Below are 23,017 nucleotides of genomic sequence, written 5' to 3'. Positions count from 1 at the left end.
AGATCGTGACCTGGCTGAAGTCGGACGCTTAACCGACTGCGCCACCCAGGCGCCCCTCATCCAGTATTTTTAAAAACGCATTCTGCTCTGCAGGGAAAAACTACTTGACCCCTTGATATAATCAATAGTCTCCAATATAAGTCTTCCATGTAGAAATAAACTGGTTTTTAAATAGTATATGTGACTGTTAAAACTAAACCATTTTATGAGGGGAGCCAAGATGGCAGAACAGCACGGAAGTTTTTTGAGTGTCTTGTGTCCATGAAATATAGCCAGACCAACGCTAAACCATCCTGCATACCTAGAAAACTGAATGGAGGATTAACACAACAATTTGCACAAACTGAACCACAGAATTCAGGAGGTACACGGCATGGAGAAGTGAACTTGGGGAGAGAGAAGCTGCAACAGGCAGGGAGCCACTTGTGCAGGCAGAGAGAGGATGAAGACGGGGGGATGGGGTTATGGGAAAAGCACCCCTCCCCAAAATCAGATGGAGAGAAAGTGGAAAATTGGAAACAGCCACAGGGACTAAACTAAAAAGGGAGAAAATAGAAAGAAGAGGGTTTAAATTCCAATAAGACTGTAAATAGGTGGAGTGTAGAGTCTGAAACTCTGCAGCTCGATACCTGGCAGTGCTCTGGTAGGAAGGTCGAATCCCCAGGAGCAGAGTGGGGTCTAGGAGGTTCTTGGGCCACACGGGGAAAAGCGGTTCCACTGATGGAAGGACATTTGGTAGAGAATGTTGAGGCCACCAGGCCCCAGCAGACCCCAGAGAATGGCCACATTTGCTGGTGTTGGAACAAGGTCATTAAGGGTGAAGCCTGGTGCCAGATGTGTGTTGTGATTTTCCATAATACCTGTAACGCTACTGCTACACTATCTTGTGAACTTTTTCTGGTGCAGGCTGGCACCTGGCCGCAATCTTGGGGCACCAGCAGCAGCAGGGTCCAGCAGGTGTTCCTGGGTGCAGCCAGCATTCGGCCATTGCTCAGTGAGACCCTGCTGCAGAGGGGTGGAACGGGTCAAAGCCGCAGTCCTTCAAAGTAAGGGGCCAGGGAATACAGCCACATCTGAGACAGAACTCGGGAGAAAGGTACTGCCTGGGGCTTGGTCACAGACAGTGAAAACGCGGGCAGTGGACGAAAGCTGAAGACAGAGGATGGGTGTGCAATTGTTGATTGGGGAGAAGAGAGTTCTGATACTAGAGACTGGGTAGCTGTGCGACGCCATTTTCACCACTCCCACGCATGCGCATACACACCTATGAGCGCCCCAACACTCCACCCCAGTAGGCTAGCAGCGCCATCTAGTGGAGAACGGAGCTGTTACATTAAGCCCAGCCCAATTGGGCCAACCTCACTCTTCAAGAAAACAAGTCTCACCACCTGCTTAGTTTAAGGACTATAAAGCATTTCATACTCTGACTTTGAGGGGAAAACGAAATAATTTCACTCATATTTCAATCTGTTATTGGGTCCACCTATTCAATTTTCATTCTTTTTTCTTCTTTTTACCTTCTTTGCTTTCATTGAATACATAAAGAGAAATAAACAATTTTTATTTTCAATTTTAATTAAAAATATTTTTCATTCTTTTTTACTATATTTATTACTTTTATGTAATTTTTTTAAATTCTATTTTACTTCCATCAATTTATTTTAGTCTACTACAGTGTATTAACTTTTTCAAATTTTCACCTGATTTCCTTTTTTTCTTTTTTCTCTTTTTTGTTTCTTTTATTTTTCTTGAATAAAGAGAAAAAATAATTTTTATTTTTATTAAAAATAATTTAATTTTTTCTACTATATTCTTTACTTTTGTATACATTTTTTTCAAATTCTATTTTACTCCCATAATTTCATCCTAGTCTATTTCAGTGTATTCATTTATTCAAATTTTCAAACAATTCCTTTTTTTCCCTCTTTTTATCTCTAATCTATCAAACAACATTCAACACCCAGACCAAAACACACCAAGAATCGAGCATGATTTATTCAATTTTTTTGCATGTGTTTTTAATTTTAATATATTTTTAACTTTAATTTTTTTATTGTTAAAATTTTATTTATTTATTCATTTATTTATTTATTTTTAATATGAAATTTATTCTCAAAATGGTTTCCATACAACTCCCAGTGCTCATCCCAACAGGTGCCCCGCTCAATACCACTCACCCACCCTCCCCTCACTCCCACTCCCCATCAACCCTCAGTTTGTTCTCAGCTTTTAAGAGTCTCTTATGGTTGGCCTCCCTCTCTCTTAACTTTTTTTTTTCCTTCCCTCCCCCATGTTCTTCGGTTAAGTTTCTCAGGATCCACATAACAGTGAAAACACATGGTATCTGTCTTCCTCTGTGTGCTTATTTCACTTAGCATAACACTCTCCAGTTCCATCCACGTTGCTACAAAAGGCCATATTTCATTCTTTCTCATTGCCATGTAGTATTCCATTATGTATATAAACCACAATTTCTTTATCCATTCATCAGTGGATGAACATTTAGGCTCTTTCCATAATTTGGCTATTGTTGAGAGTGCTGCTATAAACATTGGGGTACAAGTGCCCCTATGCATCAGCACTCCTGTATACCTTGGGTAAATTCCTAGCAATGCTATTGCTGGGTCATAGGGTAGGTCTATTTTTAATTTTTTGAGGAACCTCCACACTATTTTACAAAGTGGCGGCACCAGTTTGCATTCCCACCAACAGTGCAAGAGGGTTCCCGTTTCTCCACATCCTCTCCAGCATCTATAGTCTCCTGATTTGTTCATTTTGGCCACTCTGACTGGCGTGAGGCAAGCCTATGGGAGGAATGGATCCACAGAAGCACGGTGTTGGGTGTTTGCTGGGTGCAAGCAAGTTCCGTGAAGGGAACTGTTTCCCTTTGGGATTTTGGCTGGAGGATGGGTGGGGGAGATTCCGCTTCCCAGCGCCTTTCTTCTCCGCCGAGGTGAACTCTGTCCTCTGGGACTCAACACTTCTCCCTCCCGTTGTCCTCTAGCCCTCCTGCTCTCTGAGCAGAGCTGTTGACTTATAACATTCCAGGTGTTAACTCCCGCTGGCTGTCAGAACTCAGGCAGTCGGGCCCCTCCGGTTTTGCAAGCCAGACTCAGGGCCCCTCCGCCCTGCTCCCTCCAGCCAGTCCGTGTAGTGCACACCACCTCTCTGCCCTTCCTACCTTCTTCTGTGGGCCTCTTGTATACACTTGGTTCCGGAGTGTCCATTCTGCTAGTCTTCTGGTGGTTTTCTGGGCTATTTAGGCAGCTGTGGGTGGAATCTAAGTGGAATCTAAGTGATAAGCAGAACGCGGTGAGCCCTGCATCCTCCTACATGACCATCTTCCTCAAAAACCCCTGAAAATCTTTTTATATGCTGTCGAATTTGATTTGCTAGTATCTTATTGAGAATTTTTGCATCAATATTTATCAGGGATATTGACCTGAGTTCTCTTTTTTTTGATGGGTCTTTGTCTGCTTTAGGAATCAAAGTAATGTTGGCTTCATAGAATAAGTCTGGAAGTTTCCCTTCCCTTTCTATTTTTGGAACAGCTTCAGAAGGATAGACATTATAACTGCTTTAAATATCTGGTAGAATTCCCCAGCGAAGCCATCTGGTCCTTGACTCTTATTTGTTGGGAGATTTTTGATAAATGATTCGATTTCTTCGCTGGTTATGGGTTTATTCAAGTTTTCTACTTCTTCCTGTTCAAGTTTTGGAAGTGTGTGGGTGCTTAGGAATTTGTCCATTTCTTCCAGGTTGTCCAGTTTGTTGGCATATAATTTTTCATAGTATTCCCTGATAATTGCTTGTATTTCTGAGGGATTGGTTGTAATAATTCCATATTCAATCATGATTTTATCTATTTGGGTCATACCCTTTTTATTTTTAAGAAACCTGGCTAAAGATTTATCAATTTTGTTTACCTTTTCAAAAATGAAACTCCTGGTTTCATTGTTCTGCTCTACAGTTTTTTTTTTTTTTTTTAAGATTCTATATTGTTTATTTCTGCTCTGATCTTTATTATTTCCCTTCTTCTGCTGAGTTTGGGTATCTTTGCTGTTCTGCTTCTACTTCCTTTAGGTGTGCTGTTAGATTTTGTATTTGGGATTTTTCTTGTTTCCTGAGATAGGCCTGGATTGCAATGTATTTTCCTCTCAGGACTGCCTTCACTGCATTCCAATGCATTTGCATTGTTGTCTTTTCCTTTTCATTTGTTTCCATATACTTTTTAATGTCTTCTCTAATGGCCTGGTTGACCCATTCATTCTTTAGTAAGGTGTTCTTTAACCTCCATGCTTTTGGAAACTTTCCAGAATTTTTCCTGTGGTTTATTTCACGTTTCATAGCATTGTGGTCTGAAAGGTGCATGGTATGATCTCAATTCTTGTATACTTATGCAGGGCTGTTTTGTGACCCAGTATGTGATCTATCTTGGCGAATGTTCCATGTGCACTCAAGAAGAAAGTATATTCTGTTGCTTTGGGATGCAGCATTCTAAATATATCTGTCAAGTCCATCTGATCCAATGTATCATTCAGGGACCTTGTTTCTTTATGGACCCTGTGTCTAGATGATCCATCCATTGTTGTAAGTGGGGTATTAAAGTCCCCTGCTATTACCACATTCTTATCGATAAGGTTGCTTATGTTTGTGATTAATTTTTTTTATATATTTGGGGGCTCGTGTATTTGGCACATAGACATTTACAATTGTTCACTCTTCCTTATGGATAGACCTTGTAATTATTATATAATGGCCTTATTCATCTCTTGTTACAGCCTTTAACTTAAAGTCTAGTTTGTGTGATATAAGTATGGCTACTCCAGCTTTCTTTTGACTTCCAGTAGCATGATAGATAGTTCTCCATCCCCTCACTTTAAATCTGAAGGTGTCTTCAGGTCTAATATGAGTCTCTTGTAGACAGCAAATAGATGGGTCTTGTGTTTTTTTATCCATTCTGAAACCCTATGTCTTTTGGTTGGAGCATTTACTCCATTTACATTCAGTGTTAGTATAGAAAGATATGGGTTTAGAGTCATTGTGATGTGTGTTGTTTTCATGCTCATAGTGATGTCTCTGATACTTTGTGTTCCTTGCAACATTTCACTCACAGAGTCCCCCTTAGGATCTCTTCTAGGGCTGCTTTAGTGGTGATGAATTCCTTCAGTTTTTGTTTGGGAAGACCTTTGTCTCTCCTTCTATTCTGAATGACAGACTTGCTGGATAAAGGATTCTCGGCTGCATATTTTTTTCTGTTCATCACATTGAAGATTTCCTGCCCTTCCTTTCTGGCCTGCCAAGTTTCTGTAGCTAGGTCTGCCATTAGTCTTGTGGGTCTCCCTTTGTAAATTAGAGCTTGTGTATCCCTAGTTGCTTTCAGAGTTTTCTCTTTATCCTTGTATTTTGCCAAGTTCACTATGTTATTTTGTGCAAAAGATCAAGTTACACTTGAAGGGAGTTTTCTGTGCCTCTTGGATTTCAATGCCTTTTTCCTTTTCCAGATCAGGGAAGTTCTCAACTATGATTTGTTCAAGTACACCTTCACCCCTCCTCTCTCTTCCTCTTTTGGAATTCCTATGATAAGGATATTGTTCCGTTTTATTGCATCACATAGTTCCCTAATTTTCCCCTCATACTCCTGGATTTTTTATCTCTCTGTTTCTCAGCTTCCTCTTTTTCCATAATTTTATCTTCTAATTCACCTATTCTCTCCTCTGCCTCTTTAATCTGAGCTGTGGTCGCCTCCATTTTATTTTGCCCCTCATTTATAGCATTTTTAGCTCCTCATGACTATTTCTTCGTCCCCTGATCTCTGTAGCAATAGATTCTCTGCTGTCCCCTATACCTATTTCAATCATAGCAATTAATTTTATGACTATTATTCTAAATTCTTGTTCCATTATATTTCTTAAATAGTTTTTGATCAATTTGTTAGCTGTTGTTACTTCCTGGAGTTTGTTTTGAGGAGAGTTCTTCCATTTCATCATTTTGGGTAGTCCCTGCGGTGGCACCAAACTGCAGGGCACTTCCCCTGTGCTGTCTGGAGTTACCTGTGTTGGTGGGTGGGACCGTATTCAGACCTGATATCTGTCCCCAGCCCACTGTTGGGGCCACAGTCAGACTGGTGTGTACCTTTTCTTCCCCTCTCCCAAGGGCAGGACTCACTGTGGAGTGGTGTGTCCCCTGTCCAGGCTACTTGCACACTTCCAGGCTTGTGGTGCTACTTTGATTGGATCTGGCATCTTAGCTCAGGTGGATCTTCTTCCATAGGACTCTGGTCTATGCTTGGCTTAAGAGAGCCCATTCTGCGAGATTCTGCCGGTTTTCTGGGGTATTTAGTCAGGTGTGGGTGGAATCTAAGTGATCAGCCGACTGAGGTGAGCCCAGCTTGCTCCTATGCTGCCATCTTCCTTGGCTTGGGATTTTTAATTTTTTTAATTTTCTTTTTTCTACTGTATTAATTCCTTTTCTCCCTTCAAAATGATGAAACAAAGGAATTCACCCCGAAAGAATGAGCACAAAGAAACAACAGCCTGGTATTTAACCAACACAGATACAAGCAAGATGTCTGAACCAGAATTTAGAATCATGATAATAAGAATACTAGCTGGAGTCGAAAATAAATTAGAATCTCTTTCTGCGGATATATGAAGTAAACACTAGTCAGGATGAAATAAAAAATGCTACAAATGAGCTGCAATCTCGAATAGAGGCCACTGCAGCAAGGATGGATGAGGCAGAGATATCAGCAATATAGAGGACAAACTTATGGTGAATAAAGGAACATTAAAAAAGTGGGAGATTAAGGCAAAAGTGCACGATTTAAGAATTAGAGAAATCAGTGACTTATTAAAAAAGAACAACATCAGAATCATAGGGGTCCCAAAAGAGGAAGAGAGAGAAATAGGGATAGAAGGGTTATGTGAGGAAATCATAGTGGAAAACATTCCCAACCTGGAGAAAGACACAGACATCGAAATCCAGGAAACACAGAGAACCCCCATTATATTCAACGAAAAATGACCATCAACAAGGCATATCACAGTAAAATTCACAAAATATTCAGGCAAGGAGAGAATCATGAAAGCAGCAAGGGAAAAAATTCCCTAACCTGCAAGGGAAGGCAGATCAAGTTTGCAGCAGACCTATCCACAGAAACTTGACAGGCCAGAGAGGAGTGGCAGGATATATTCAGTGTGCTGAATCAGAAAAATATGCAGCCAAGAATTCTTTTTCCAGGAAGGTTGTCATTCAAAATAGAAAGAGAGATGGAAAGTTTCCCAGACAAACAAAAATTAAAGGAATTTGTGACCACTAAACCAGCCCTGCAAGAAATTTTAAGGGGGACTCTCTGTGGGGAGAAAAGAGGAAAAAATAAATAAATAAATAAATACCAAAAGCAGAAAAGATTAGAAAGGACCAGAGAACACCACCAGACACTCCAATTCTACGAGCATCATAATGGCAATAAATTCATCTTTCAGTATGTCAATGGACTCAATGTTCCAATCAAAAGACATAGGGTAACAGAATGGATAAGGAAAGAAGATCCATCTATATGCTGTTTACATGAGACCCACTTACACCTAAAAGCACCTTCAAATTGAAAATAAGGGGATGGAGAACCATCTATCATGCTAATGGTCAACAAAAGAAAGCCAGAGTAGCCATACTTGTATCAGACAATCTAGACGTTAAAATAAAGACTGTATTGGGGCACCTGGGTGGCTCAGTCAGTTGAGCATCCGGGTTTGGCTCTGGTCGTGATCTCACAGTCTGTGAGTTCGAGCCCCGCGTCGGGCTCTGTGCTGACAGCTCAGAGCCTGGAGCCTGCTTCGGATTCTGTGTCCCCCTCTCTCTCTGCCCCTCCCCCACTCATGCTCTGTTTCTGTCTCAGAAATAAACATTAAACAAAATTAAAAAAAATATAAAAACTGTATCAAGAGATGCAGAAGGGCATTATATCATAATGAAGGGGTCTATTTACCAAGAAGACCAAACAATTGTAAACATTTATTCACCAAATGTGATAGCACCCAAATATATAAATCAGTTAATCACAAACATAAATAAACTCATCGATAGTAATACCATAATAGTAGGAAACTTCCATACCCCACTCACAACAATGGACAGATCAACTAATCAAAAAATCAACAAGGAAACAATGACTTTGAATGACACATTGGACCAGATGGACTTAACAGATATATTCAGAACATTTCTTCCTAAAGCAGCAGAATATACATTTTTCTGCACTGCACATGGAGCGTTCTCCACAATAGACAATATACTGGGACACAAGGCAGCCCTAAGCAAGTACAAAAATATCGAGATCATACCGTGCATATTTTCAGACTACAATGTTATGAAACTCGAAATCAACCACCCACAAGAAAAAATTTGGAAAAGTAACAAATACATGGAGACTAAAGAGCATCCTACTAAAGAATGAATGGGCCAACCAAGAAGTTAAAGAGGAACTTAAAATGTTCATGGAAGCCAATGAAATGATAACACCACAATCCAAAACCTCTGGGACGCAGCAAAGGTGGTCGTAAGAGTAAAGTATATAGCAATCCAGGCCTTCCTAAAGAAGGAAGAAAGATCTCAGATACGAAACCTAACCTTACACCATAAGGAGCTGGAAAAAGAACAGCAAATAAAACCCAAAACCAGCAGAAGACAAGAAATAATAAAGAGTAGAGCAGAAATTAATGCTATACAAACCAAAAAACAAACAAACAAACAAACAAACAGTAGAATAGATCAATGAAACCAGAAGCTGGTTATTTGAAAGAATTAACAAAATTGATAAATCCCTAGCCAGTTTGATCAAAAAGAAACTGGAAAAGACCCAAATAAATATAATCAAGAATGAAAGAGGAGAGATCACAACCAACACAGCAGGAATAAAAACAATAATACGAGAAGATTATGAGCAATTATATGCCAATAAAATGGGCACTCTGGAAGAAATGGACAAGTTCCTTGAAACATATACACTACCAAAACGGAAACAGAAATAAATAGAAAATTTGAACAGACCCATAACTAGTAAGGAAACCGAAGTAGCAGTCAAAAATCTGCCAAAAAACAAGAGTCCAGGGCCAGATGGTTTTCCAAGGCAATTCTACCGAACATTTAAGGAAGAGTTAATACCTATTCTCTTGAAGCTACTCCAAAAAATAGAAATGGAAGGAAAACTTCCAAACCCTTTCTATGAAGCCAGCATTACCTTGATTCCAAAACCAGACAGAAACCCCACTACAAAGGAGAACTATAGACCAATTTCCCTGACGCATATGGATGCAAAAATCCTCAACAAGATATTAGCCAACTGGATACAACAATACATTAAAAAAATTATTCACCACGACCAAGTGGCATTTATACCTGGGATGCAGAGCTGGTTCAATATACGCAAAACAATTAACGTGATTCATCACATCAATAAAAGAAAGGACAAGAACAATATGATCCTCTCAATGGATGCAGAGAAAGCATTTGACAAAATACAGCATCCTTTCTTGATATAAACCCTCAAGATCATAAAAGCCATATATGAATGACCAATGCTAATATCATCCTCAATGGGGGGAAAACAAAGCTTTCCCCCTATGGTCACGAACAAGACAGGGATGTCCCCTCTCACCACTGTTATTCAACATAGAATTGGAAGTCTTAGCCACTGCAATCAGACAACACAAAGAAATAAAAGGCATCCAAATTGGCCAGGAGGAGGTTAAACTTTCATTCTTCACAGATGACATGATACTCTATATGGAAAACCCAGAAGATTCCACCAAAAAACTGCTAGAACTGATTCATGAATTCAGCAAAGTTGCAGGATATAAAATCAATGCACAGAAATCGGTTGCATTCCTATACACCAACAATGAAGCAACAGAAAAAGAAATTAGGGAATCTATCCCATTTATATTTGCACCAAAACCCATAAAATACCTAGGAATAAATCTAATCAAAGAGATGAAAAATCTGTACACTGAATACTATAGAAAACTGATGAAAGAAATTGAAGAAGATACAAAAAAAAATGGAAAAAGATTCCATGATCTTGGAGAGGAAGAACAAATATTGTTAAAATGTCGATACTACTGAAAACAATCTACACATTCAATGCAATCCCTATCAAAATAACACCAGCATTCTCCACAGAGCTAGAACAAATAATCCTAAAATTTGTATGGAACCAGAAAAGACCCTGAATAACCAAAGCAATCTTAAAGAAAACCAAAGCAGGAAGCATCACAATCCCAGACTTCAAGCTATACCTCAAAGCTGTAATCATCAAGACAGTATGGTACTGGCACAAAAACAGACACTCAGATCAATGGAACAGAATAGAGAACCCAGAAATGGACCCACAAATGTATGGCCAACTAATCTTTGACAAAGAAGGAAAGAATATCCAATGGAATAAAGACACTCTTTTCACCAACTGGTGCTGGGAAAACTGGACAGCGACATGCAGAAGAATGAACCTGGACCACTTTCTTACACCATACACAAAAATAGACTCAAAATGGATGAAAGACCTCAATGTAAAACAGGAAGCCATCAAAATCCTCGAGGAGAAAGCAGGCAAAAACCTCTTTGATCTGGACTGCAGCAACTTCTTACTCAACATGTCTCCAGAGGCAAGGGAATCAAAAGCAAAAATGAACTATTAGGACCTCATCAAAATAAAAAGCTTCTGCACAGCAAACGAAACAATCAGCAAAACTAAAAAGCAACCTTCAGAATAGGAGAAGATATTTTCAAATGACATATCAGACAAAGGGTTAGTACCCAAAATCTATGAAAAGTGTATCAAACTCAACACCCAAAAAACAAATAATCCAGTGAAGAAATGGGCAAAATACATGAATACATACTTCTCCAAAGAAGACATCCAGATGGCCAACTGACACATGAAAAAACGCTCAACTTCACTCATCATCAGGGAAATACAAATCAAAACCACAATGAGGTACCACCTTATGCCTGTCAGAATGGCTAACATTAACTCCGGCGACAACAGATGTCGGCGAGGATGCAGAGAAAGAGGATCTCTTTTGCATTGTTGGTGGGAATGCAAGCTGGTGCAGCCACTCCGGAAAACAGTATGGAGGTTCCTCATAAAACTAAAAATAGAACTACCCTACGACCCAGCAATTGCACTACTAGGCATTTATCCAAGGTATACAGCTGTGCTGTTTCGAAGGGACCCATTCACCCCCATGTTTATAGCAGAACTATTAACAATGGCCAAAGTATGGAAAGAGCCCAAAAGTCCATCAATGGATGAATGGATAAAAAAGATGTGATATAATGGAGTATTACTCGGCAATCAAAAAGAATGAAATCTTGCCATTTGCAACTATGTGCATGGAACTGGAGGGTATTATGCTAAGTGAAATTAGTCAGAGAAAGATAAAAATCATATGACTTCACTCATATGAGGACTTTAAGAGACAAAACATGAACATAAGGGAAGGGAAACAAAAATAATACAAAAACAGGGAGGGGGACAAAACATAAGTGACTCATAAATTTGGAGAACAAACAAGGTTATGGGAGCAGTTATGGAAGGGGGGATGGGCTAAATGGGTAAGGGGCACTAAGGAATCTACTCCTGAAATCATTGTTGCACTAATTTGGATGTAAATTTAAAAAATAAATAAAGAAAAAGAAAAAGAAAAAGAAAAAGAAAATAAACCATTTCCAATGACACAGTAAATCAGTTCATGCAGTATGCAAGGATTCTCATGGTGTTTGCTATTTAACAGTCTCAATTGAATACCTAACCTAATGGGATATAAAGTAGAATCAAATATACATATCATCATACTCTTGTAAGGCTATGATGGAAAAGATACATAAAGACTACTTTAAAAAGGAGTAAACATTGACCTTACAGAAAGTAGAAGGATAAGAGTTTTCAAAAATCAATAGGACATATTAGAACATTTTAAAATCCATCAGAAATAGTTTTTATTTTTGTTTTTTTATTATAGTTAACACACAATGTTACATTAGTTTCAGTTGTAAATAGAGTGATTCAACATCTGTATATGTGATGCTATATTCACGACAAGTATAGCTACCATTTATTACCACACAATGCTACTACAATATCATTGATGTTATATCTTTGATTGCCAGGAATTATTCATTCCATATCTGTAAGCCTGTAACTCCCACTCCCCTTCACCCATTTTGCCCATTCCCCTGCCCACCTTCCGTCAAACGTTAGTTTCTTGCCTGTTTTTATAGGTCTAATTTTGCTTTTTTTTTGTTTATTCATTTGTTTTGTTTTTTTAGATTCCACATATGATAGAAATCATATGACATTTGTCTTTCTCAGTCTGACCTATTTTGCTCAGCACAATACTCACTAGGTCAATCCATGTTGTCACAAATGGAGAGATTTCATTCTTTTTTAAAAAAAATATTGTTTATTTTTATTGTTGAGAGAGAGACAGAGTGTGAGCAGGGGAGGGACAGAGAGAGAGGGATATGCAGAATTCAAAGCAGGCTCCAGGCTCTGAGCTTTCAGTACAGAGCCTGACGTGGGGCTTGAACTCACAAGCTGTGAGATCATGACCTGAGCCAAAGTCGGATGCTCAACCGACTGAGCCACCCAGGCAGCCCAATTTCATTCTTTTTTATGGATCCAAAATATGCCATTGTAAAAATTGGCAGAGGACCTAAACAGACATTTTTCCAAAGACGATATATTGATGGCCAACAGATACATGAAAAAATGCTCAACATTAATAATCATCACAAAAATGTAAATCAAAACCACAATGAGACATCACCTCACACCTGTCAAAATGGATAAAATAAAAGACAAGGAATAACAAATGTTGGTGAGAGTACAGAGAAAAAGGAAATTTCATGAACTGTTGGTGGGAATATAAATTAGTACAGCCAATTTCTAAAAATAGAAATACCATATGATTCAAAAATTCCACTAATTGGTATTTACCTAAAGAAAATGACAACTTTATTTACAATAGCTAAGATATGGAAGCAACCTAAGTGTCCACTGATAGATTAATGACTAAAGAAGTGGTATATACATACAATGAAATGTTATACAGCAACAAAAAGGACAAGATCTAGCCATTTGCAAGAACATGGATGGGCCTAGAGGGTATTATGCTAAGTGAAATAGGTTGTACTGTGAAAGAAATAGTTTTTAAGCCTGTCAAATGAAAATTTAGGGGCATGGTTCAGTCATTTAAGCGTCCACCTCTTTATTTCAGCTCAGGTCATGATCTCATGGTTTGTAAGTTTCAGCCCCACGTTGGGCTCTGCACTGACAATGCGGAACATGGTTGAGATTGTCTCTCTCCTCTCTCTCTGCCCCTCCTGCACTCTCTCACTCTCAAAATAAGTAAATATAGTTAAAAAAATAAAAAATAATGGAAAATGAAACTCAGTAGACACAATTAGGCATATGATATTGTTTGAATTACTCAAGTAATTGAAGGTCCTCGATCAATATTTGTTGAATAGGTAGATGGATTTTGATCACAGTCCTGAAATAATGAAAAAATCCAAATCTACTTCATCTTTGCTAATGAGTTCCAGACTTGTCCTTTGTATTTATTATTGAATTTTGGTTTGACTGAGCTATTATATAAAGTGACCACTCTATTTCTAGGTGCAAAGACAACTGTCTAGAATATTGTGTCTGGCCTTGATAACTCTTTTATCATTCTTTGATTCATTTTAAGATTCAGTGGATATAGCAATTCTCTCAATCCTTTGATCTTATAAAAATTTGTGAGTTTATTTCTTAGAACCTCCATCTCTCACTTTCAATTCTATAAGGCAGAATAACCTTCAGTTTAGGCAGAATATCTCTGAGTTTTCCCAGGAATGATGGGACACATTATCCTCACGGTGGAGCAAGAAACAGCAACCACTTAAGACAGTGCCATGATTCAAATACAGGATTATGAACGATCCACAGAGTAATTAGAGACCATATCAGTCATAATTACTTTTGAACTAGAAAGGCAAAAAACTGAAATTCACTGTAGATCACGTATCTGATGGAAACACACTCTTTTCTTTAATTAATTTTTTGTTAATTAAAAAGAAAGGCAAATTAGGACAGTGTTATAATAATAAATAGGACTATAAAAATAAAAAGGACTCACCTTTTTATTAATATTAGCAACCGCTTTTAATATGATGTCCTGGTGGTCAGTCTGTATTATGCCAAGTTCATTAAGTTTTTGCCGAGTAATGTTAAGTAGCTTCTCCCCATTGATTTTTGCTCTTTCAAAGTGTTCTCCATATATCAGAAAATTATAATTCAATTCTGAAAAAAGACAAAAGAGGTAGAGGAAATGTCAAAGAAAATAGAGACCATACCTCCTTTAAAGACAACTATATAATTCAACCAGTATAGAATTACTTGTGTCTTTTTTCTTATTATGAATGAGCCATTTACAGTTTTTATTCCAACACTTCATCTTAAATTCAGCGTCCTTAGTTAGAAAGGCTTAGGAAGGACAGATTTTTGTAGGCCTTCACAGAAATGCTTAAGTAGAAAATTTAATTAATAAAAGATACCCTGTTAAATATACACTTATAGTTAGAGATTATAACTGAAAGTATATTTATAATCTGTTATAATAATATTGAAGATGGACTTCACAGAACTGAGATAAAATGTACTTCTTGATTTGTGACTGCTTTAACATTTGGAATTTGATCAATTAAGAATCCATATAGTTAATATATGTGAACTATTTGGGGAGGGTACAATCTCTTGGGTAAACTGCTTCATAACTATAATTAAGAGGGAAAAATCCAAAATTATTCACATATATATTTTAGTAACCTGCTTCTGCCATTTCTTTAGCTCTATTTAGAAAGAAGTAATTAGAAGATACATAAGTAAAACAATATAATATATTAAATAATGGATAAAAATTAACATAATCTTATATAAAAGAAAGCTGAGCTTATATGAATAACTAAAGGCATCAGAAGACTAAATACATTATGGAGGCACCTGGGTGGTTCAGTCGTTAAGCGTCTGACCCTTGATTTTGGCTCAAGTCATGATCTCAATGTTCATGATCTAGAGTCCATAGTTGGGCTCTGTGCTGTCTGCTTGGGATTCTCTCTCTCTCTCTCTCTCTCTCTCTCTCTGTTTTTCTGCTCCCTAAACTTAAAATAAGACTAAATTATGAAATTATCATTCTTCTTTGGTTACACATAGTAAGAGTAAGGGTACAGTGGAAATGGTCCCAGATTAACATAATTTATTTGAAATTTGATGAACTTCCCTATGAAAGTGAATGTGGCTAATATCCTGGGAACTAATGATATAAGCTGATTAATACAGATCTTACTACTTTGATTTTTTAAAAATAACTCAGGAAAGTGTTTACCTTTATAATATCTTTAGATAATCTGCTAAAGAATTAGATAATATAAATAGCATTTCATGAGGAATATTTAAACTTCTTTTAAAACTTCTCAAGTACAGGGGCATCTGGGTGGTCAGTCAGTTAAAATTCTGACTCTTGATTTTAGCTCAGGTCATAATTTCACAGTTTGTGAGTTCAAGCCCCATGTGGGGTTCTGTGCTGACTCATGGAGCCTGCTTGGGATTCTCTCTCTCTCTCTCTCTCTCTCTCTCTCTCTCTGCCTCTCCCCTACTCATGCTCACTCTCTCTCACTCTCTCTCAAAATAAATAAATAAATAAATAAATAGCTTGTCAAATACAGGTATACCCTTCACTATACTCATATGCTAATTAAGTAATATTTGCATTCTTACCTATTTATTAAAACAAGTCCTGTCAATGACCTCTGATAAATTTACCTTGTTAGTTTCATTCTTTTTTATTTAATTTCTTTTATTCGAGTATAGCTGACACACAATGTTACATTAATTTCAGTTGTACAACTTAGTGATTTGACAAGTTTATACATTATGCTATGTTCACCATAAGTATAGGTACCATCTGTCCCATTACATCATTACAGTATCATTGACCGTATTCCTCTTGCTCTGTGCCATATTACCATAACTTTATCATTTCATAACTAGAGGCCTGTATCTCCCCCTCCTCTTCACCCATTTTTTCCAATCCCCCCCACACCCTTCCCCCCTGACAACCATCAGTTTTTTTTTCTCTGTATTTGTAGCTCTGATTGTGCTTTTTGTTTTTTTATTCTTTTTTTTATTTTTATTTTTAGATTCCATGAGTGGAATCATATGGTATTTGTCTTTCTCAGTCAGACTTATTTTACTTAGCTTAAGTAGGTCCATTGATGTTGTCTCAAAAAGCACAATCTCATCTTTTTTAAGGCTGTTTAATATTCCATTATATATATTATATATAATATAATATGATATATAATCATAATATATGATTTATATAACATTTTCCTCATCCATTCATCTTATAATGTATCACACATATATAATACATAATAATATACCACATTATATATATATATATATATATATATATACTACATTTTCCTTATCCATTCATCTATTGATGGACACTTAGTTTGCTTCCAGTCTTGGCTACTGTAACTAACGCTGCAATAAACATAGGGGTGTGTATATCTTTTGAGTTAATGTTTTCATTTCCCTTGGGTAAATACCCAATAGTGGAATTATTAGCTCATATAGCATATCTATTTTTAGTTTTTTGAGGAACCTCCATACTGTTTTCCACAGTGGCTGTACCAATTTACATTCCCACCAACAGTGCATGAGAGTTCCTTTTTTTCCACATCCTCACCAACACTTGCTATTTTTTGTCTTCTTGATTTTAGCCATTTTGACTTGTGTGAGGTGATATCTCATCATGGTTTTGGTCTGCATTTCCAAGATTAGTGGTGTTGAGCATCTTTTCATGTGTCTGTTGGCAATCTGCAGGTATTCTTTCATAAAATGTCTATTCAGTTATTCTGCCTATTTTTTATTTAAAATTTTTTTCTGCCCACGTTTTAATCAGATTCTTTTTGTGCTTGTTAGTTTCATTCTTATTACAACCTACCCTTTAAAGGCATAAAACTATATTTCTTTTATTTTAAATTTTTGTAATTCTCTATTGCTACATATTTAGACTGGTTTTACCCTTGATTACTCATAAATTAGTAAAGTTTCTCATTGAATTAAAAAATTTTTAAAGTAAAGCCACCTGGAATAACTCAACTTTTGTCAGTTTATTATTCAAATTTCCCATTTCCATCCATTGGAGCATTATAACAGAGAACACTTCTCTGTTCCATGCTATAAAATAACCAACAATATAATTCAGAGTTACAAAGTACCTATCTAAACTTGGGTGTATGTCTCTCAGCTTATTTTTCAGGCTATTACTTCCTTTCATTGGACAGAGAGAGATAATTCAGTACTTGATTTATAAGAGTACATATATGAGTGAATAAAAGTAAATAAAAAATATCAAGAGGAGAAATTGTCTTTTTCCCATTAGATATTGTTTCCTGCTTTGTTGAAGATTAATTGACCATATAGCTATGGTTTCACTTCTGGGTTTTCTATTTTGTTCCACTGATCTATGTGTCTATTTTTGTGCCAATACCATACTGTTTTGATCACTACAGCTTTGTAATATAACTTGAAGTCTGGAATTGTGATGCCTCCAGCTTTGTTCTTCTTTTTCAGGATTGCTTTGGCTATTTGAGGGAAGCTGTATAACTATGTCAAAATAAATCTGAAAGCTGAATTTCTCAAGGTAATCTTCCTATTATCTTATAGAAGACTTTGCTGTACTTATTTCATTACACTGGTTAAATATGATAAATAAACTGAAATTTCTATCGGTCAGTTCTCATGCTATCAATTGGCTAAGAGAAAATTATATATAGATTTGTCCAAAATAATGATATATATATTATTATGGATGGTGCTTATATGTACTTGAAACTTTACTCAGTAAATATATTTGAATGTTGAATGATTTATCAGAGGGGATTTTATATTTTCTTTACTCTTCATGTGTATATGAAGAGTGAATAGTAATGCCTTGAATACTTGACACCCCCCAGTGTCACATTCTGTTTATGAACTGCAACAGATACTTGCACTGAAATGTAATATACTGTCAACTAGATTGTAGGAATAAAGAATTGTGATGTATACAAATTAAATAAAATAACTTAGTCTATATAGATGATTGAGTATCTGATGTAGTACATGTCAGTTATTTCTCCTAGGTTACTTTACCTTGTTTTTATAAACCCTTTTATTAAAATTTCCTTAGAAAGCATATGGACCAGATAATAACTATGGACTTGAAACTAGTTGCATGCCTTCACCAACCAATAGCCTGCATCCTTTTATTACAGGATTCTGGATTGAATCTATACATATAATTTTGTCTTCATTTATATATAGGCCTTTTGAGTCATTAATGGCATAATTATCAAGTTGGTCTGATTAACATATATCAGCTATAAGCATATAAAGCTTGCAAATCAGAGATGAGGCCATTTCTGTAAGGAAGCATGAAGACTGAAGAGGCTAAATGTTCATGATTCAAAAAATCCATGGCAAATGTCCAAGGAGACATTCAGCAAGCCTAAGAATTGATTACAATTCCACAATCAGCATGCCCCTTCAAAGCGATACCACCAATGAAAGGCAGAAAGCTCATTCTCAATATCTGGCACACAAGCTTCCAGGTTTGTAAAACCATCTATATTTTGATATATTTTCACAATTCATAGTAGTGCTGTTCAAATTACCTCCAAGGATAAATTTTTTGGATACTAAGCTATCAATAAGAAAATCTATAACTTTCAAATTGATTTATATGACATACACATCCACACCTACCCGGTTTTTATTTTTATCCCATGTCACTTTGTCCCGTCAGAGCTTAATATTAACAATATTGATTTATAAGTTTGAGTCACAGTATTATTCTTAAATGTTGTGTATATGAATGAATATGTGCATGCATGTGTTTGTATATGTTTTAAATTTATTTTCCCAAATATGTGAGTAATTTATATAGTCATGACCCCATTGTATATGCATGGATTGACATAAGCCATTAAGAGTAGATTGTATATTTTGTTTATAAATATAAAAATGATCAGTTTTTTTCTCTTAGTCTAAGAAGCTGCAAGACCCACTGTAATAATAATAACTAATATTTGCCATTTTAAGCACTTTTCATATATTAACTCAATTCTTACAACAATTCTATGACAAAGGAACTACTATTATCTGCACTCTGCAGATGCAAAAACTGACTCAAGGAGAGGTAAGTCACTTAACAAAGGATACAAAGCTAGTAAGTGGCTGAGTCAGGATTTAAAGCCAAGAAGTTTGGCTATAGATCTCATGCTCTTAACCACTATGCTATACTACTTCTCATAGTAATTGAGATGGTCTAAAATTGGAAATGACTACTTATGACACCCACAAAATATCTTCTAGAATGCCATGTAAGATACAGCTGGCCACAATCTCAGAGTAATCTAAGTGCAGTCAGTTATCCACAACTGTGAATTTTTGTAAAGATCATAATCCATATGTACAACTCACCATTCCTTAATCTCACTCATTCATTTGTTCAGCAAAGATTTAATAAATGCTTTCTATGTGCATAATAATTGTTACAAATTGAGGAGGACAGGAGGACATACAACACAATCCCTGCATTTAAAGAGCTTACAATTTTATTTTAGGACACTAAACAGAAACACAAAAAATGTTAATATCATGTATCTTAAACTAAAAGAAATATGCCCCAAGAGTTAAGTGACTGAGAAATATTGTAGGCTTTAGTTAATAAAAGAAATGAGAGATCAGAATGAATTTGAGTGATGGGGCAATGTTTTCACACATTCATATCCTGCACAATAAAACTGCAATCTCGTGTTTCCTAACACTGTACGTAGCATGTAATTTAACTTCACCAGTCAATTCTTTATGTTCCTAAAATCCACCATACTGTATATAGATTAATACAATACTATTTTGGGTCTAACTGGGTTTCTTATTTGTATGGGCTATGACTTTATCTAGAAGAGGGCAAAAAAATACTGAAAACAATTCAGGGAAAATATATATATTGTTGAATTATATTAGTCACAAATAGGCTAATTAAATTATTTAAACCAATAACACAACTGAAAATTAAAGAAATATTTATACAGCCAAAAGCATTTAAAATGTCCTAAAACTCAACAATTAAGAAAATTTCACCTCTCTATATTTTATAAGAAAGTGGCATATACTTGTAATAAAAAAGGGCCAAAAAAGACACCCAATGCATTTTAAAACTCTTCGTTTACTGAATTTCAAGCAACAGCATTTTAACTGAGAGCTTCTTCAAATTAGCAACTCATACAAACCATATGTGACAAAGCCTAGACATACTACTATGAAGAAACTACAAAATTAGATTCCAAAGACATCCAGGAATTTCAAATGTACAAAACAAACCTGGCACCAACAGAAAACTATCACTTTCATTTTATGTTATAGAACAACAGTCAAACATAAGAAAGATGCTCAATATATCCAAGAGGACTCAATTTAAAATACATTAAGAATAAAATAAAATAAAATAAAATAAAATAAAATAAAATAAAGTAAAAAGAAAGTTGAAATAAACTGGCTTGAAAAAATGGTAAACAATTATAAAACTAAATAAGCAAGCTATAACTTTAAATATTGAGAATTATACCCAAAATGGTATTTTAAATTATATACAAAATTAATTCTTAATGTTATCTTCTTTAATGAGACTAAAAATGTAGAAAATCCAAAGTAAATGCATATACATTTTATATATATTTGGAATCCAAGGGGATATGCTAATTTTTATATTTATGTATGTATGTACATTTTGTGGGAAATATGTTTCTTAATTTTTAAATGGCTTATGATGCTATTTAAATTATAACAGTTTGCTACTTCTATATACTCAGAATAGTGTAATATCAGTAAATGATATCTATACAGTCTGCAAAGCATATAGTGAAGTGTTTAAGAACACTTGTAATAAAGGTGTTTCTAAGAATGATACTTGCTTACTATATAGAGGTTAATATTCTATCAGTCAATAGAAGTTATAAATATTCTGCAATACATGTAGAATGGTGTTTAAGAATACTTCTAACAAAGATGTTTGGAAGAACACTGTTTACATATTCCTTAGAATGTGTATCCTAAAAGTGTTTTACATATACTTAGAAGAGTGTATTATAACAGTGATAGTTATACACATTCTTCAATGGATGCAATGAAGTGCGTAAAAACACATGATAAAGATGTTTCTAAGAACACTAAAAAATTATCAATGTCAAATGATGAGGTGGGGGTAGGGAGGCTGATTTAGAATAAAGACCAAAATATTAAATTCTGAAAAAGCTACTAATAAAAAAAAATTGAGATCCAATTTGGTTGCTGCCTAGAGGACAGCTTTTGTCTCAACATGAGTCATTGACAAAACAGATCACAGACAAAATTGTGAAATCAGAAAAGTTGGTCTTGGGGCTTTGTAATTGATTTCAACATCCACTGATGTGAGCCACTGAAATGTACACTGTCACTAAAAACTTCAACTCATACATATCCATATACATACTACTCAATGTTTAACACATTGAGGCATTCATTACATAATTATATTTTATTATTTTTTCATAGAAGCACAGGGTATAGCAATGAGAGAATATTTTCATTAACAAATACCTAATGCTCACTTGTTTTCTATTAAAAAAAAAGAGAGAGAGAGAGAGAGGGGCGCCTGAGTGGCTCAGTCAGTTGAGCGTCCACCTTCAGCTCAGGTCATGACCTAACAGTTCGTGGGTTTGAGCCCCATGTCAGGCTCTGTGCTGACAGCTCAGAGCCTGGAACCTGCTTCAGATTCTGGGATTCCTTCTCTCTCTGTTCCTCCCCCGTTCATATTCTGTCTCTGTCTCAAAAATAAACGTTAAAAGAAATACAAAATGATAAATTATCCAAGTAATAATAAACTTAGAAGGAAGTTTAAAAACAGGAAAAAATATGTACACACATTCTAAAAATACAGGTGTTAAAGGTTTAAATAAGATTTGATAATAATAAACATATATTTTCTTAGATTGATACTGGTGAAATCATGTGTGGAGATGCAATATCTAAAATAACTGAAGTAACTGTACAAAATGAATGAAACTCAGGGGAGATCCCCACTCTTACTTGTTTGGAAATATTCAGAGAGAGGTTTATTCATGACCCTTAATTTGCTTTAGTACCTGAAAATTAGATTATTTTAATTGTACCTACCTAGAGCTCCTTCACTGGAGTTTTTCTAAACAACTGAATATCAAACTAAAACCTACAAAATCAGTTGTTTCTAAGTCTTGCAAAAAAATAACCAAGAAACAAAATAAACCAAAAATACCAAGGGAAAACCTAAAATTTTACCCAGAGTTAAAACATTTATTTCAAAAATCAGTCTTCATTTTTTTTAATCATACCACAACTGGTATGAAAGAATATTGTGTTTCCTGAATACACCTGGGAAAATTGTTACAATCTGGGATAGCAATCAGATCTATCTTATACTTTACTGTTTGAAATATTCAATGGAGTAAGTGTGGATTTTATTTTTGTGTATTTGCTTTTTACTTGTGTTTTTTTTCTTTTTTTTTCTTTATTTAATTTAATTAATTAATTTATTTTTTTTCAATATATGAAATTTATTGTCAAATTGGTTTACATACAACACCCAATGCTCATCCCAAAAGGTGCCCTCCTCAATACCTATCACCCACACCCTATCCTCCCTCCCAACCCACTTCAAACCTCAGTTTGTTCTCAGTTTTTAAAAGTCTCTTATGCTTTGGCTCTCTCCCACTCTAACCTCTTTTTTTTCCCTTCCCCTCCCCCATAGGTTTCTGTTAAGTTTCTCGATCCACATAAGAGTGAAAACATATGGTATCTGTCTTTCTCTTTATGGCTTATTTCACTTAGCATAACACTCTCCAG

The 23,017-nt window shown here is 35.8% G+C and overlaps 1 protein-coding gene across 1 annotated transcript in view; it reads right to left on the bottom strand.

Annotated features, from left to right (window-relative positions):
* Nucleotides 1–23,017, bottom strand: part of LOC125931799 (uncharacterized) — a 433,379-nt gene that overhangs the window by 332,698 nt on the left and 77,664 nt on the right. Inside the window, exon 2 of the mRNA XM_049644019.1 lies at nucleotides 14,184–14,347. The gene's annotated coding sequence lies outside the window, so the exon portion shown is untranslated. The remainder of the gene's footprint in view (nucleotides 1–14,183; nucleotides 14,348–23,017) is intronic.

The sequence above is a fragment of the Panthera uncia genome, chromosome X (genome assembly GCF_023721935.1).
Source record: "Panthera uncia isolate 11264 chromosome X, Puncia_PCG_1.0, whole genome shotgun sequence".
Lineage (NCBI taxonomy): Eukaryota > Metazoa > Chordata > Mammalia > Carnivora > Felidae > Panthera > Panthera uncia.
The sequence above is the reverse complement of the archived record's forward strand: the minus strand, read 5'-3'. Positions and strand labels throughout refer to the sequence as shown.